General features: G+C 43.2%; 1 protein-coding gene and 1 long non-coding RNA gene across 5 annotated transcripts in view; one reads left to right on the top strand and one right to left on the bottom strand.

The window, feature by feature from the left end:
* The window catches only part of MKLN1 (muskelin 1), a 328173-nt gene that overhangs the window by 178687 nt on the left and 131418 nt on the right, over positions 1-18068 (bottom strand). The window lies entirely within an intron of this gene.
* Positions 1-18068, top strand: part of LOC136326420 (uncharacterized) — a 115764-nt gene that overhangs the window by 24194 nt on the left and 73502 nt on the right. The gene's annotated exons all lie outside the window — the stretch shown is intronic.

Below are 18068 nucleotides of genomic sequence, written 5' to 3'. Positions count from 1 at the left end.
AAAATAAAAAAATAATAAACCTATTTATGCTGATGTAAGGGCTTATCAAAGAAGCTCTGCCTAACACCCTGGACTTGACTGTGAGCAGCCAAACTAGTCTGGTCCTTTTGGGGCGGAGGTTAATATGAAGAACAGAGAGGGAGTCATAAGCTTGCAGGAGGGAGAAGCTAAAAGCTACACAGAGGGAAGGAACAACGCGATCACGCGGCAGCAGAAACCAGGCAGCAACAGAAGCCATGAGATAGAGAAAGGACCAGAAAGGACGTAGGAGCAAGGTCAGCAGAAGCAGAGTCCTAATAATAGCAGATGGAGTACAAAGCAACAGACACTTATGCTGAAGGACCCACAAAACAACGCAGCTGCTGTGGCGACACTGTGTGCCGAATCATCTTCCAGTTCCCACGGGTCATTGCTTGAACTTCGATTGAGGCAACCTGAGTCCATCTCTGTCCTGGAAATGAAACTTTTGCCTCTCGGTATCTGTATCGGTCAGGATCATTGCAAGAAACTAAAGGCAACCCAGCTGGGGTTCGGGAAATAATTGAAGACACTGTTTACAAGGATGTAAGCAGAGTTGCAGGAAGGTAGGAAGACACTGAGACACCCAGGACCAGAAAGAGTGGGAGCCCAGGACTGAAGAGACAAGTGGCAGAGATAGTCTGAAGGGAGACTAGGAAGAGCTGCAGCCGTGCAGAGGCAGAGCTGCTTCCAGAGTCATGGTGCTAACGCTGGGAGGAAAGAAGTCTCTTAGCCTTTTTCCCTCACACCCTCCCATACTGGCTGGTGCCTCCCCCTACGGTAAGACAGAGGGCAGTAGAGCCCAGGGGGTGTCATTATGGGTAACAACCTCATGAGGCACAGAGCAGGGCAGAGAAGGATGTGGGGTTGTCATGGGTTGACTTGTTGCCCCTCAAAAAAAAATGTCCATGCCCTACCAGGCGTCCCCAAACTACGGCCCGCGGGCCGCAATGCAGCCCCCTGAGGCCATTTATCCAGCCCCCACTGCACTTCTGGAAGGGGCACCTCTTTCATTGGTGGTCAGTGAGAGGACCACTGTATTTGGCAGCCCTCCAATGGTCTGAGGGACAGTGAACTGGCCCCCTGTGTAAAAAGTTTGGAGACCCCTGCTGGTCCCTGGCACCTGAGAATATTACCTCATATAGCAAAGATATGCTTAAGTTTAGGATCCCGAGAAGCGGAGCTCATCCTAATTTATTTTGCTGGGCCCTAAATGCAATCATATGCATCCTAATAAGAGAAACAGGGAGAATTTGGGGGGGGGGGGAGAAGGAGGAGGCAATGTGACCACAGAATCAGAAATTGGAGTGAAGTGGCCATAAGCCAAGGAAAGCCTGGAGCCATCAGAAGCTGAGAGGCGAGGAACAGACTCCCCGAGAGCCTTCGAAGGGAGCTCAGCCCTGCCAAAACCTTGATTTCGGACTTCTGGCCTCCAGAACGGTGAGAAAATAAAAGTCTGTTGCTTTAAGCCACCCAGTCTGTGGTAATTTGTTACGGCAGTCACAGGAAATTAACACAGGGACCAGCCAAATGGAGAATTACCAGCATAAAATCTATGCAGCTCGAATGCCATGTTGACCGCAGTCATGTCCCTGATCACCTTGGCTGGGGAGTCTTCTGCCCACCTCCTTGACTCCCTTTGGAGCTTCTTTTTTTTTTTTTGAACAACTCGTATGATTCAAGTTAAATGCTCCCAAGTTACTTTTGTATAAAAATACTTCTTGGTCCTAACCAGATGATAACATTCTGCTTGGGAACAAGAACCTTGTCTTGTCCATCTTTGTAGCCCGAGAAAAATCCTAGCACAGTACTTTGGACATAGTGGATATTCTGTAATTGGTAAATGAGAAAGAAAGCTTCCATTTGTCCATCTGTAAATGGAAAATAACAATTTCCACCGGCTTGCCTTTCAGAGATAATAATGGCAGTGTTTCCCGGAAACAATTTCTGTACCTGTAACAAAAATGATAGATCTGAAACACCCACTCCTGCTGGAACAGTTCCTCAGGAAAAAAGAAAAATGACACATAGTTGTAGCGTGTCCTCCATTTCGTGGGGTGCTGAAACTTGCTCACCCTCCACACGGAAAAGGCAGGGGATCGTTAAGAAAATATCAGAGCTGAATACTGGTGTTCTCTCAGGAACTTTGATTCATCCAATAAATATTTATCAAAGGACTATTATGTTCAAGTAGGGTCCATAAATGCTGGAGAAACACGCACACACGGAATAAGGCATGATCCCAAGTAATTATCACACAATATGATGAATGCTTTTTATAGGAACAAAATACTATGGGACCAGAAAGAAGGGAATAATTAACTCCACGTATTGGAGTTTCACCCCCCTTAAAAAAAAAAAAAAAAAAGGTCACATTCAAGCTGTTTTTTTTCGGACTTCATCAGACAGGCGAAGTCAAGAGCACTGGGAACCAAGAGAAGTAACTGCCTGAGCCGTGCCAAGCAAGCCACACCCTCAGCTCAGTCCCATTGTATCCAGCCCTATTTTTATTCATTATCCTCATAGCTAGAGGATAGTGAGAAAGGAAGAGAATGCTGACTACTTCCCTACTTTGCATCAAATAAAGAAGATTTTTCAGAAAGCAATGTAGAGGGTGATCTCTTCCAAGCCCAATAAGGACCAGTCCAAAGAGCTGTGCATTTAGGAGTTAATAAACACTGTTACCTTTTCTGAGCATCTCTCTCAGTCCTGAAAACCAAGGGGGGCTATCCTGTGAAAGTGCATGGTAGCAGGGCGTGGATAGCTCAGAAGACAGTGGGTGAGGAATGAGAGCACCCCTTGGTCTCACTGCCCAAAACCTGGAGACAAAGCCCCCTTGAATGGGAATAATGGCTGACGCCCTTTTTCCTGCCATGGGCTGACCTTCAGACCAGTCCTTAGGGAATGGCTCTATCAGGGCACCGCCCATCTTCTCTCCCTTGTCAGCCCTCTAGGCCTCTGAGACCAGAGCTGTGCTGCTTATGAGTGGGAGGAGGAAACTCTTGGGAAAGCAGCCAGGACAGAGGGAAAGACTGACCGAAACCCACCAAGGGTCACAGGGTTCCCCATCCTCACCCTGTAGTTCCCACTGGAAAATGGGGAAGCTGAGAAACCAAATTCCAACCTCAAAGTACAGATCACTTGTCCTTGTTTTCTTAAGAAGCCTCTACCTTCCAGACCTTGCCAGGAAGCCGGCAGCATTTTCACGAAGCAGTAATAACAAGGACAGAGCGTTCTAGCCTGCTGGAGCCTGCTGGCTGGTCACTCTTTCCACTGCCTTTTGTTTTCATGCACCAGTCCCTCACTCGCTTCTCAGATTCCTTGGGGCTTTGAAAAAGCCACAAATGCTCCTCCACATAGTGACACTACCCAGCAGGCTGGCAGACATCACTGATACACACCCTGCCCTAAGCGATGGCACGTAAGCAAGCCCTGACAACTGACATCCAGCCATACACCTAGTAGGAGTCAAGATGGCTTCCAGAAAGTGACACCCCCCCCCATCAGCTTAGCTGGCAAATGTGAGACTTTAGATTAAGTACCACCCAGTGGATTGATAAATCAGAGACCCCTGTCTGATGCATAATGCATGTGCAAGGTATGTTGGACAATGGAACTTCTCTACTCTTCCATCGAGTGCCTAAATGCAGCCAACACAGATGTTACCAAGAAAGTGACAGTGTTCTCACTGTGGCAATTCGCATGCCAATGTATTAGATTGGGTATTCATACATACAGGGGGCAGAAGCTCTCAATGATGTGTGTGTTTCCATGTCACCTGTGACCTGTTTCCAACCACACTCTGGAGCTATTCTCCAAGATTCTGAAAATAAGGCATATATATATATATATATATATATATATATATATATATTTAAACTTGATAGTCTTGGCTAGAATATGAGAAGCAGACATTCTCATCTATCATAGAGGAGAGTAAAAATTAGTTCAGCTACTGTGGAGAGTAATCTAGAGAGTGATCTAGTGAAGTTGAAAATGTGCATATTTTATTCCCTAGAAATTCCCTTTCCAGAGATATTCTAGAAGAACTGTCCCACGTGTGCCCAATGAGGTATATTCAAGGACATTAATCACACCGTGATTTGAAATAGCAAGAAACTACCATAAATATCCATCCACCGAATAAATTCTAGAACATTCTTAGCATGAGAATCTATTACAGTATTATATAGTATAATATTGATATACTATAAAGACTAGCTCTACAACTATCACATGGATACAGCTCAAAAACATCATGTTGAAAAAACAAGTTTCAGAAAAACATATCTACATCTTTAAACATCCAAAATGTATCTATTGTGTGGTAAAAATATAAAAACATATGAGAAGGAGTCCCACCATCTTTAAGAGACTGGTTACCTCTGGGTAGAGATGGGATGGAAGGGACTTCTTTTGCAACTAAAACATTTATTTATTTTTTAAATCTTAAGCAAATATGGCAAGCTGTTACAGTTTATGAAATCTGGATAGTGGAGATGTGTTCCACCAATGACTCTGAATGTCTTCCGTTGTGGAAGGATCTTTTGAGATTTTTAGGATTCGCAAATAATGAAAATAAAAGTTGTTTGCAGGGATAAGCCATCCCCATAAACATAGATGACACTCTTCAGCCCTCTTAGTAATGTACGCACTTTGAGATGTTTTTCGTTAATGGAGGAGTTGTTATAACACATTCACACACAGTCCCCTGCTCAGGTGTGCTTCTGACCTCCTGGATCTGTGAGCCCCCTCAATAGAGTCAGCAGTGCAATGAAATTCAGCTAGGGATCAGTCTACATCTGAATACCATGATTATAATCCACAGAGATTCCCAAACCTAGCTGGAAATCAGAATCATCTGATAAAAATTTTAATGCCATTGTCTATGTCCCAACTGAGAATATGATCCAAGGGTCCTGAGGTGAAGCCCAGGAAGCTGTACTTTTAAATTTATTTATTTTTTTTAATTTTTAGAGAGGAGAGAGAGAGAGAAGGGGGAGGGAGGAGCAGGAAGCATCAACTCCTCCCATATGTGCCTCGACCAGGCAAGCCTAGGGCTTCGAACCGGCGACCTCAGCGTTTCCAGGTCAATGCGCCATCCACTGCGCCACCACAGGTCAGGCGGAAGCTGTACTTTTAACAGGCTTGTCAAGAGATTCTGATGATCAGCCAGATTTGAGAAATGAGGATAACAAACCATGAGGCAGGATAGTAAGAAGTTAGGAAAATTCCTTGGCAAGTGGAATAGGGAAACTGAGAAAGGTAACAGATTCAAACTGGCCCCATCCAGTCAGGCCCCACCCTGACTCACCTGCCTCCTTCTCCCCCCCCCCCCCAACAAGCACTCCCTTAAGCATTAAGCCCTCGGGACAATGAGATTCTGACCCGCATCAAATAATGTTAAGAGCATAGCCTTGGGTCTGCTGACTACAGACGTAGAGTTTTGGTCAAACTAGAGATAACATCAGTTATATCTAGGCCTCAGTTATGTTTCAGCTCCAGGCCCAGAAAAGTAGCAAAACCAGACAAAGTGACGCCATGGCTGACATCAGGAACAGATACCATGACTAATGACCCCCTAACCTAGCACCAACCAATCAGTAGAGACCACAAGCCTGAAAGGACACATCTGGAAAGCTGATGAATATTCATTCTATTGAAATCTCCCTGAGATCACCCCTAAAATCCCTGCCTTTGGAAAAGAGATAAAAGCCCTTAAGACGAAGAACCCAGGACATACACTGTCTAGAGCAGGCCCACACCTCCCCCTTCCTTCTTTCAGGCTTGTATCTTTGTGTTCTTTCTCCTAAGTTCTAAGGGCCCTTCTTTTGTCTTTGTAAATTGTTTTCTGAGTCCACATAGCCCAGCTGGTTCACTTTTCGTGCATCTGTGACGTTCTAAATAAACTTTCTCTTTCACTAGAGTTCTTGGGTCTGAATTCTTTCTCAGCTGAACCCAAGCACTGAGGTCTACAACCACCACTAATAACCATGGCTATGTTTTGTTAATGTTTCAAAGAAGTTGGGATGGGAGGAAAAGAAACAAGAAAGTTAAAGAAGGAAAGGGAGGAAGAAGGAAGAAAAGGAGGGACAGCATGGGCTTTCAAATCCTTTCTAGTCTCTTTTTTCCACCTTTCCCATCTTGAATGTTTCTCCATCCTCTGAACCTTGCTAGAGCTCTAATTATCTGTAAGTTCATTTGGCAATTCTGTACTTCCCTTTACATTGCTGTAATGGGCTATTTATTTACTCAATAGATTTATGTCTTATATCTTGAATTACACTATAAACTTAATATTCAGGACAGGGACCATACTTTGTTCATCACAGCTAACACAATGCCTTGAACAGAGTAAACATTAAAGCACCAGGATTGAGAATATAGGATAAAAGAAGTTTAAAAATGTGGCAGGACACAAGATCAATATATAAAAACCAACTGTATTTCCATACAGTGGCAATGAACAACCTGAAAATTAAAAATAAATTCAAGACAATCCCTATCTATATTCTTGCTTTTTTCCCCCCAGAAATTGGCAAGCTGACCCTATAATTTATATGGAAATGTAACCTAGAATAGTAAAAACACTCTTGAAGAGGAAAAACAAAGCTGGAAGACACACATGTCCCGATTTCTAAACCTACAACAAAACTACATAAGGAAGGCCCTGGTGGGTAGCTTGGCTGATTAGAATGTTGTCCCAATATGCCAAGGTTATGGGTTCGATCCCAGGTCAAAGCACATAAAAGAAGCAACTAATGAATGCTTAGGAACAATAAATTAATGTCTCTCTCTCTCAAATCAATAAGAAATTTTAAAATATTTTAAACTATTATAATGAAGACACATGCATAAGTATACACATATAGATCAATGAAATAGAATTAAGTGTCCACAATAAGCCTTCACATTTATGGTAAATTGTTTTGTTGTTTTTGTTTTGTTTTGTTTTTTTTACAAAAGTGCTAAGACAATTCAATAAGGAAAGAATAGTTTTTCAATAAATGGTGCTTGGACAACTGGATATCCACATACAAAAGAATAAGTTGGGATATTCCTCATACCATACCAATAAATTAATTTTGTAATAGATCATGGACCCAAATGTAATCATTAAAACTATAAAATTCTTAGGGAAAAACAGGAATAGATCTTTATCACCTTGAATTTGGCAATGGTTTCTTAGATTGTCACCAAAAACAGAAATGACAAAAGAAAAACAGACAAACTGAACTTCAAAATTAAAAAGTTTTGTGCTCACAGAACACCATGAAGAAAATAAATAGACAAGCCACAAAATGAGAGAAAAATGTTGCCAAAATATATCCAACAGGAAACCTTGATCCAGAATATATAAAACCTATTACAACACAATAATAAAAAGCCAACCCAGTTAAAAGATGGGCAAGCCAACAGCACTGTGAGAAAATACATTTCTGTTTGTTTGTTTTTGTATTTTTCCGAAGTTAGAAGCGGGGAGGCAATCAGACACTCCTGCATGCACCCAACTGGGATATACCGGGTGCGCCCACCAGGGGACAATGCTCTGCCCATCTGGGGTGTTGCTCCGTTGCTGCCGGAGCCATTCTAGCGCAGAGACCATGGAGCTGTCCTCAGCACCCAGGCCAACCTTGTTCCAACTGAGCCTTGGCTGTGGGAAGGGAAGAGAGAGATAGAGACAAAGGAGAGGGGGAAGGGTGGAGAAGCAGATGGACACTTCTCCTGTGTGCCCTGGCTGGAAATCGAACCCAGGACCTCCACACACCGGGCTGATGCTCTTCCACTGAGCCAACTGGCCAGGACCAAATTTCTGTTGTTTAATCTATCCAGTCTGTGGTAGTTTGTTATGGCAGCTCTAGCAAACTAATACAGTAGTTCTTTTCCACACATAACAATGACACCATATATAAGAAAGGCCTATGCTTTGAATTATTACATTTTACAGAGTGGCGTCTTTTGATTGCTCATGTCATCGATGGTGAGAGATGTGAGAGCTGACCAGAAGATCAAGGACTGTACACTAGTTCCCATACACAGGCCCCCGGGAGCCCTGGCCTTTGAGAAGTTTCTGTTCACCAACCCAAAAGAAGGTGAATGCTCAGAAGACGATCTCTCCAGACCCTCGGGATGTTCAGAAATTGGTAGAGATTGATCCAGATGTGCTTGAAACCTGGGAAAATGTCATTCAAAATGATGCTGAGTTACTGAGAACTTTTAATAACATGGGGAAATAATTATTTTACAGGGATTGATAAAAGTAAGTTTAGTTATAATACAAATGAATAATCCAATAATTAATAAATAATAATACAAGAATAAACTCTGTTTTGCATACTCACAACTATAAACCTACTTTGTCCACCCTTGTGTAATATTAAGTAAAAAATCAGTATGCAAATTTAACATGGATAGCTAAAATCATTTTATCTTGTTGATGATGTAAATAGAAGAAAGACTGAATAGAAATACAAAGTTAACATTAATTTCTATTTATGGTGAGATGATGGATTATTTTTGTTTTTTTCCTTTAGACAAAAGGAATTTTTTGTCTATATTTCTGAATTTTCCAAAGTGAGCATGTATCATTTTTAAGATCACAAATATGACTTATATTTTAAAGATTAAAAGTTCGGCAGAGCATGGATAACTCAATGCTAGTATTGAGAGGACACCAAGTTCCAGGACTCGTAGGTCAGATCCGAGTGCTGCTGGAACCCTGCTGCCCACCTGTCCTCTCGAGGTTGAGCCATTGCATGTGTCCCCCGCCCCCATGCCTGGAAATTCTGACTGTGCTACTGCAGTCCCCTCCTGTCTAGGACACGTGTCCGAACACCGATCCTCCCTTCGGACTTCTAACCCCTGATTCTGAACATAGGCTTTTCTTTCTGGATTCAGGTGCCCACTCCGATTTCTCTACCAACGACTCAACCCAACTTCTCCCCGTCTCTCCCACACCTTTCTCCCAACCTTTTGTACCCAGAGGCTACCCACAGTGGCACACAGTTACCTGTGTCCCTCATAAGCAGAGCAGCTGAGCAGTAACAGGCACAAGATGATAGGAGGAGGGCAGGAGAAGGGACATACTGGGACAGATGCTTCTGAGGTTTCCTTCCTGTGGAGGTTTGACCCTTGTGACTCTCTGTCTAGCGTCTTGTTCTTCCTCCTCCTCAGAGAAAGGGCTTGATCTGATTAGGGGATTGCGAAGCTTACACAGGGCATGCTCAGTTTAGTTCTTCCTTTCTTCCTGGTAGGTATCAGCCTGCCTGTGGTGAGGATGCCCTGCTCCTCTGTGGCAGGGTCCCCTTCCCACCCCAACCCTCATCCCCAGAATGAGAAGGCCTGTCCTGGTCAAATGTTATTGTGACTGGGCGAATAAGTCTCCTTAATTCTGAAACTCACTTAGTATTTGCTATCCCATCCTATCTCATAATAAACAGCAATCAAGGTATCTGCTCTCCATCTGCCCACTCTTTCATCTCATTTCTCCTCTTGATTTCAATCCCCAAATGGGAATTGGAGAAAAGGATGATATTCGTGGGAATGTCTCAGGGGCCGGAAAAGCCTCCGTTAAGAGCCACCCATGGGCCCAGCATAAAGAGGAGCTTTACCTATGTTAGTTTATTTAATCCCCAGACACCCTACAGTAGTTCACAGTATTTCCCCATTTCTCACAAAAGGAAACTGATGCTCAGCGAGGTTAAGAAACTTACCAGAGGTCTCAGAACAAGTGAGTGCCGATGGCTCACGGACTTCACGCCCAAGCACTTTACCCTGCATCAGACATTGTCTTTGGGTGCCACCAAGACTGTCCTTGGGGACTGAAGTAGCAATTTCATCTTTGGTACCACTTGATCCTAACCAACTGAGCTATCGGTTGAGGAACATGCAAGGTAGGCAAAGGCGATACAACTAAAGGATAAGGAACAAGGTGATTATAAAATGCTATACTAAAAGCATCAAGAAATGCATTTCCCTCCATATTTCTTGGAGACTTTTGGACAAACGACCTCCCCTGCTCCCCAACATGTGCTGTGGCTTCCCGGGTTATAAAATAATTCGATACTATCCTGTTCTTCTTAAGTCAGACCGCGTGTCGTGCTTTTCCTGAGACTGGCCACAGCATAGTTGTCCCGTCACCCCCATCTGCTATTAAAAAACAAATGTGTGTCATGTGGCCTTGGATGGCACATGGAGTAAAATAATAATTATAATGAATAACAAAACTGTTTTAGCAATTTATGATATCCAGAAGCGGTGAAATGATGAATGGAAAAATGATATTAAATGCCAACCATGGAAGCTGACTCTTTAAACCAGACAAGCCTAAAAGGACGTTTTGATCTGACCCCTGAAGGACAGTCGGCTAGAGGGCTGAGCCACAGTCACCGAGAGAGCCAACAGCTCCCCTCCCCTGCCGAGGGACCAGGCAGCCTTTCCAGGAGCTCCAGCCACTGCTACTTTTCACCTTCCCAACCAAAGCTCAGAAAGTGCAAGGGCATCCCACGGGTCACCAAGCACATTCCCAATTGTCCTCCAGGGAAATCTGATGTTGAAAAATGGACCTAGTCCAAAGTAGTGGTTCAAGCCAGATGAGGCATTACAGAGAAGACAGCCTTCCATGGAAAATACCCTGCCTCCAAATCCCCAATGTCTTCATTACAGAACTGAAACACAGGCACAGCAGCTGGTTTCCACTGCTCCGATGCACTGTGCTACAGTGGAAGGAGCGGTGATATAGGGCTGGCAAACAAGAGACTAGCCTTCTAGTCCCCAGCTCTGCCAGATTTTAGCTGGGCAACCTTGGCAAAGGTACTTAGTTTCTCTGGGAGGTGTGAGTGACTAGACAATGATGCTTTCTTGTTCTGAAATCCTGTCTTTCATCTTTGGATTACCATCTTATATATAAAGGAAATGAAAGCAAGCTCTTGGGTACTGTGTTCCTCAGAGATCTCGTTACTCCAGTGATCATGCCTTCATTCTTCAGTGGCTTCCCTTTTTCCACAAAATGAAACCTAAATTCTTCACACTGGTATTCAAGGTTCTTTGAGATCTGCCATGTTTATCAGCCACCATCCCCTCATGCCCACCAATAATGTATTTTATGCTCTGGCAATACTGGGCTGCTTATACTCCCCCATAATATTCTTACTGCAACATCAAATATTTATTGAGCATGTACTCTGTGCTAGACACACCAGTCAGCTTTTGCATGTTCTGTTCTCTTTGCTTGGACTACCTTGTATTAATTAAAGCAGAGCTTGCTCCTGTAATAAATAAGCTATATAACATCAGCAGATGAACACAATAGGTTATTTCTTAGTCATGGGACAGCTCAGGATGGCAAGCCCCTCCCACCCAGAATCCTTCTATTTTGCAGCTTTGCTTTCCTCTAAGCTTTGGTCCTTTCCTTCCAGAGCGAAAAACTGGGAAAAGAAGGAAAGCAAGGCATATCGACTTCTTAACCCAGCCCAGAAATGATGCCCATCATTTCTGCTCACATCCCATAAGTGAGAACTGGTCACCTGGCTGGATGTATATAGGGAACCGGAAATTAGTAGAGCCACTTTCTAGAAAATTTTCATGCTATGGAATGAGAAAGCACAAGTCTTTGATGACCAACCAGCCATCACATGGTATTTCCTGACTTGTCCTATGTAGCAAAGGCTTATTCACCTTTCAAATCCAAGTGCTCCCTCCTGTGTAACGTCTTCCCTGAGCTACATACGTAGATTTAGCTGCTCCTTCCCTATCCTTCACTGCACTTTTCACATTTCTCCGTGATGACAATTATCATATGGTACTGTGTGGTCTACATGCCAGTCTACTTAACCAGACTCTGACCCTTGAGGCAGGAATCTTGACTTTCATTGTTGTATTTGGAAAGCTTAGCATAGTGCCTGGTAAACAGTATTTTTACAATGATATCTAATCAATTAATATTATCAGTAAATGAAAGAATGTGTGAACGATTACCTAAAGAACAGAAGCTGGTTCTGACAGAGGAACAAATACCTCAGTTAAAAAAAACACACAAAAAACCCGGCCTTGGCCGGTTGGCTCAGCGGTAGAGCGTCGGCCTGGCATGCGGGGGACCCAGGTTCATTCCCGGCCAGGGTACATAGGAGAAGCGCCCATTTGCTTCTCCTCCCCCCCTCCTTCCTCTCTGTCTCTCTCTTCCCCTCCCGCAGCCAAGGCTCCATTGGAGCAAAGATGGCCCGGGCGCTGGGGATGGCTCCTTGGCCTCTGCCCCAGGCACTAGAGTGGCTCTGGTCACGGCAGAGCAACGCCCCGGAGGGGCAGAGCATCGCCCCGGGTGGGCAGAGCGTCCCCCCTGGTGGGCGTGCCGGGTGGATCCCGGTCGGGCGCATGCGGGAGTCTGTCTGACTGTCTCTCCCCGTTTCCAGCTTCAGAAAAATACAAAAAAAAAAAAAAAAAGTAAAAAAAAAAAGTAAAAGGCTAGAAAGAAAATAAGCTTCCCATATAAATGCTACAACTGTAATTAACATTTTGCTTTATATATTATTTAGAATATGTCTCTCTCATCAACTCCATCATGTAAGGGTGGGGACCTTATATGCAGTGTTCTTTGCTCTGATTCCACCAGCATCTAGCATACTGTCTGGAACATAATAGGCACCAAATAAATATTTCAGAAGGAATGACTGGATAAGGAAATGAGTAAATACATGAATGAAGGCTGTGCCCTTAATCACATGAGCCTTATAATAAATGCATAGCTTGGATTATAAGAGGAAAATATGGATGGGGCCATAAAAACTTAGCACCATGACTAGAAAAACTGCGTAGAGTGCACACCAGGACTTTAACATCATTACCTTGTATAGTCCGTGTCATCATCCTCTTTACATAAGAGGATGAACAAACATCACTGAAGGAAGCTAAAATCTCAACGGAAATAGTAGCCGATGAGTAAATGAGGACAAGTGAATGTCTCTCAGATGGTTGCATTATGAAATAGCCTTTGTAAATCAGTTAATGAGAGAAGCAGGAAGCAAGGATGCAGACAATTACGGAGTCGTGACAACTGCGAAACGTACATTGATTGAGAAAAGACACAGATACGTTTTCCTTGTTTCTGAAGAGGTATCAAGACAATTCTTTAAATGTTTGTAACACATTTATTCTTCTCATAAGTCCCATATGACAAAGTTTGGTTTAGATATAACATACGGCTTTGGGTGGATTAGTTGTCAGGGGAATCATCTGATGAGAATGGCGAAGTGCAAGTGCATGGGAAACTCCCAGTCAGAACCTGTGCATGGGCCTTGGTCCAGGTGTCTTGAACCTCTGGAAAGCCCTAAATATAAAGAGGTGAATTTTCAGTGTGGACTGATTTGTGATGGTAATGAGGTTGATGCTGATGTTGACAGATGGGCTCTTCCTAGAAACTGATCAAGACATTAGTGGTAGGGCTAGGCATTAAGTGACTTGAAAATAGGACCGTACTTATTTTGCACACCTTTGATAATACAGAAGAACAGAATTACTGGCTTGCCTTGAGGAGCTGTTTGTCTTCCCTGTGAGCTTATCATACAGCTACGCTATACTTCCTATCTTTCTTGAAGGTACACAGAACCATGTGACTGAGTTTTGGCCACTAGAATGTGGATGGAAGTGATGGGTGCCAATTCCAGGTCTGGCCCATAAAAACGCCACCTGTGCAGTGCTCAGTGTACTTGTTCCCCAGCCACTGGCTGAATGGAGAGGATTCTCAGAACCTAGAGGAGCACAGAGTCTAGGAAGGAGCCTATGTCCCTGAATTACTGAATAGGAGATCGCCCCCCACATTCCATGCTCTTCTACCCCTACCAATCCATTTTGGGCTGTGACCAGAACAATGCATTTTGTTGAGTTAAACCATTGAGATTGTAAAGTCACTTGTTATAACAATGAGGCGCTTTTAAAAAAAGATTTTTATTTATTGATTTTAGAGAGGGGATAGAGAGAGAAAGAGAAAGTGAATGGGGAGTGGGAGCATCAATTCATAGTACTGTAGTTGCTTCTGTATGTGCCTTGACCAGGCAAGCCCGGGATTTCAAACCAGCAACCTCAGCATTTCAGATAGACTCCTTATCTACTGCACCACCACAGGTCAGGCACAATGAGGCTATCTTGATTAATACAACTCTATTTCCCTACTTTCAAGTAAGAAGAAACACTAGGGTACATTTCTGGAGTCTCAGAAGATTGAGATAAAAGAAGATAACAGAATCAGGGGAAATTGCACTTAATGGGGTTCTGGAGTTAATTTTGAAGCCTTAGAAATTCCTACAGAGCTGAAGCCATGCCTGCTAGCTTCTGCTTATCTAACCAGTGCCTCTGGACACGGTCATGCTCTTGAGAGAACAGTGGATAACCATCTCCCAACTATGTATCATAGGTACTCCCCAACACAGCCTATTTGATTTCATATGCTTAGGGTCTAATCAGGTAATACCACACTTAAAACCTGTATTTAAAATAATTTGTATTTATTGATTTATTTTAGAGAGAGGAAGGGAGAGAGAGAGAAACACTGGTTTGTTGTTCCATTTATTCATGCATTTATTGGTTGATTCTTATATGTGCCCTGACTGGGGATCCAACCTGCAATCTTTGCATGTTACCTCCAACCAGGTTACCTGGCCAGGGCTGGAGAGAGATATATTTTTTTATGAAGATTACATGAAGTTTATTGAGCACAGTACTAATGGACTAGTATGGAGGAGCCAAGCAAACACTGTGGCAAAACTGAGGTCTTTGGGTGTTTGCCTGAAGATGTTATTGGGAAATTTTTGTTTACTTACTAGGCTTTGAAAATTAAACCCTTCTTCAAGTAGCCTCCGGGTGTTAAGGACAATAAATAAAGATGTGCTGATTGAAAACATTTAAAAAACAACTTGTTACAGCAGTTAAAATACAAGGGATAAATTCAGCCTGAAACAGAATATTCCAAATTCATTTGGCCTGTCCAACAGAAACACCACACTTAAAGTTGGATTCTGCAGGGTCATCTCTCCAAAGATGCTCCACCAAATGAAATTTAGCAGAGGCCTGAGACAAGGGTTCTCTAAAGAGCTTGATAGCTTCTGGCTCTTAGTTATAAACCTGAGCTCATTAATGGAAAGAGGGCAATTGATCTCTCTGTCTCAGGGGTGCCTAGAGAAGGAGAAGGGCTGGGAAACAGTCAGGGTCTGGGGGGAAGAAGAGGTTTAGAGGAAAATCTCACTTTTCAGTAGAGTCCCCATGGGGCTGAGATAAAAGAAGCAAACTTGGGGTAGTACTTTTCTCCTCGGGAAATAAATTCTGTTGACCCATTTTCAAGGGGTCCAAACTAAGCTGTGATGATCCTTGAACTTTCCTTGTCTCTTCCCCAAGCTTCTTCTCTATCCTGTTTCCCATGGTAAGCCATTCTTTTTATTATCTTAAGTCTCCCTAAATTGTTAGGTAGCTAGAAGCAGACCTGATACTTCTTGAAGCTCAGCATCAGAGCTATGTCAAAATCACATAGGAAGCCAGGAGAGGAGCAGGTGGGCTGAAGGATATGTTAAGTAAGATAAGGTTAGGGAACTGAGTATCCACCTCAAGTTAGAATTCATTCATCAGTACAAAGGATGTGCGACCCCCTTATACACTCCCTAGTCAGAGTCCTCAGGACTTGACAGGAGTTCTTTAGGGGGGACTGGTGTCACTATGTAGAGCTACATGATGTTAGTGCTTCTCAACCTCTTCTCTCATTAATCAGATTCTTCCCCTCCCCACCCAAATTTGGTGAGAATAGGGTTAATGTCGAAGAATAACAGTTTGGGACAAATCACAAATGAAGGGAAGAAAAAAGAATGAGTGAGGAGGGAGAGGGACAAGGAGAGAAGCACATGAAGAAGGAGGAGGAGGAAGAAGAGGAGGAGGAGGAAGAGGAGGAGGAGGAGGAGGAGGAGGAGGAGGAGAAGGAGAAGAAGAAGAAGAAGAAGAAGAAGAAGAAGAAGAAGAAGAAGAAGAAGAAGAAGAAGAAGAAGAAGAAGAAGAAAAAGAAGAAGAAAGACAAAAAAAGAGGAGGAAAACAAAAAGAGGAAGGAAAAGGATGGCTGACCCTTTGCACTGGTTTTGTGAACTGTTGATGGGGTCTTCACAAAATGCAGTAATCCGCAACTGGAGGCGATGGGGACATGTGGCAAGGTCTTCTGGCTGTGCTGTTGTTGAACTATTTCTTCAAAGGGACGTTCATACCTCCTACCCAACTGGTAACTTTGAAGTCAGAATACACAATAAATTAAGAAAGGATATTACCAAAAGGGAACCCTCGTGCACTGTTGGTGGGAATGCGGATTGGTGCAGCCACTGTGGAAAGCAGTATGGAATTGCCTCAGAAAATTTAAAATGAAATTGCCTTATGACCCAGCAATTCTACTTCTGGGAATATATCTGAAGAAACCCAAAACATTAATTTTAAAGAATATATCCACCCCTATGTCCACTACAGTATTATTTCCAATAGCTAAGATTTGAAAGCAGCCCAAGTGTCCATTAGTGGATGAGTGAATACAAAAGCTGTGGTACATTTACACAAAGGAGTACTACTCAGTCATAGAAAGAAGAAAACTGGCCTGACCTGTGGCAGCGCAGTGGATAAAGCGTCGGCCTGCCATGCTGAGATGGCTGGTTCAAAACCCTGGGCTTGCCTGGTCAAGGCACATATGGGAGTTGATGCTTCCTGCTCCTCCCCCTCTTCTCTCTCTCTCTCTTTCTCTCTATTCTCTCTCTCTAAAAATGAATAAATAAAATCTAAAAAATAAAAAATATATATATATCTCACTTAAACCTTAAAAAAAAAAGAAAGCAAGAAACCTTACCCTTTGTGACAGCATGGATGGATGTGGAGAGTGTTGTGCTAAGTGCAGAAAGACAAATACCACATGATTTCATTCATATATGGAATCTAATGAACAAAATAAACTAACAAACAAAATAGAAACAGACTCATAGATAGAGAACAGACTGACAGTTGTCAGAGCAAGGCCAAGAGAAAAAAAAGAAAAAAGCAAATCTCATAGACACAGACCATATGGTGATTACCAGAGGAAAATGGGATGGGGGGAAGTAGAAGAGGGGATAGGAGGAATAAATGGTGAAGGAAGAAGATCTGACTTGGGGTGATGGACACACAATACAATATGCAGATGATGCAATATAGAACTGTACACCCGAAGCCTACATAAATTTATTAACCAATGTCACCCCAATAAATTCAATAAAAAAGTAAAATAAATAAATAAATTTTAAAAAGAATCTTGCCCTGGCCGGTTGGCTCAGCAGTAGAGCGTCGGCCTGGCGTGCGGGGGACCCGGGTTCGATTCCCGGCCAGGGCACATAGGAGAGGCGCCCATTTGCTTCTCCACCCCCCCTCCTTCCTCTCTGTCTCTCTTCCCCTCCAAGGCTCCATTGGAGCAAAGATGGCCCGGGCGCTGGGGATGGCTCCTTGGCCTCTGCCCCAGGCGCTAGAGTGGCTCTGGTCGTGGCAGAGCGATGCCCCACAGGGGCAGAGCATCGCCCCCTGGTGGGCAGAGCGTCCCCCCTGGTGGGCGTGCCGGGTGGATCCCGGTCGGGCGCATGCGGGAGTCTGTCTGACTGTCTCTCCCCGTTTCCGGCTTCAGAAAAATACAGAAAAAACAAACAAACCACAAAATAAAAAGAATCTTTTAAAAATATGAAGAATAAAAAAGAAAAAGGATATTACTAATCTTGATTGTAAAATCAAAATTGTTATTCCAGTATTCTACGGTTCAGTTCTGTTCTGCTATGCAGAAAATTCACAAGTCCCCTATCTTTGTATTTGCTGAAAAATAAATAACAAAAATACACATGCACACAAAAAGCAATAATAACCAAAAACTCCTCTGGGTATCCAGAAATACAGGGTAACTTTGAGCAGAGTTTAACTGACTTGGATATTTAATTGCTGTAAAATAAAAGTGTTTACATGGAGATGAAAAATAACTAATTTTCCTTAGAAACCGAGATTCTTAGTTTAAGTAAAGAAATCCTTTAAC

Source organism: Saccopteryx bilineata, chromosome 2 (assembly GCF_036850765.1).
Source record: "Saccopteryx bilineata isolate mSacBil1 chromosome 2, mSacBil1_pri_phased_curated, whole genome shotgun sequence".
In the NCBI taxonomy this organism is placed as follows: domain Eukaryota; kingdom Metazoa; phylum Chordata; class Mammalia; order Chiroptera; family Emballonuridae; genus Saccopteryx; species Saccopteryx bilineata.
This window is presented reverse-complemented; position numbering and strand designations above follow the sequence as displayed.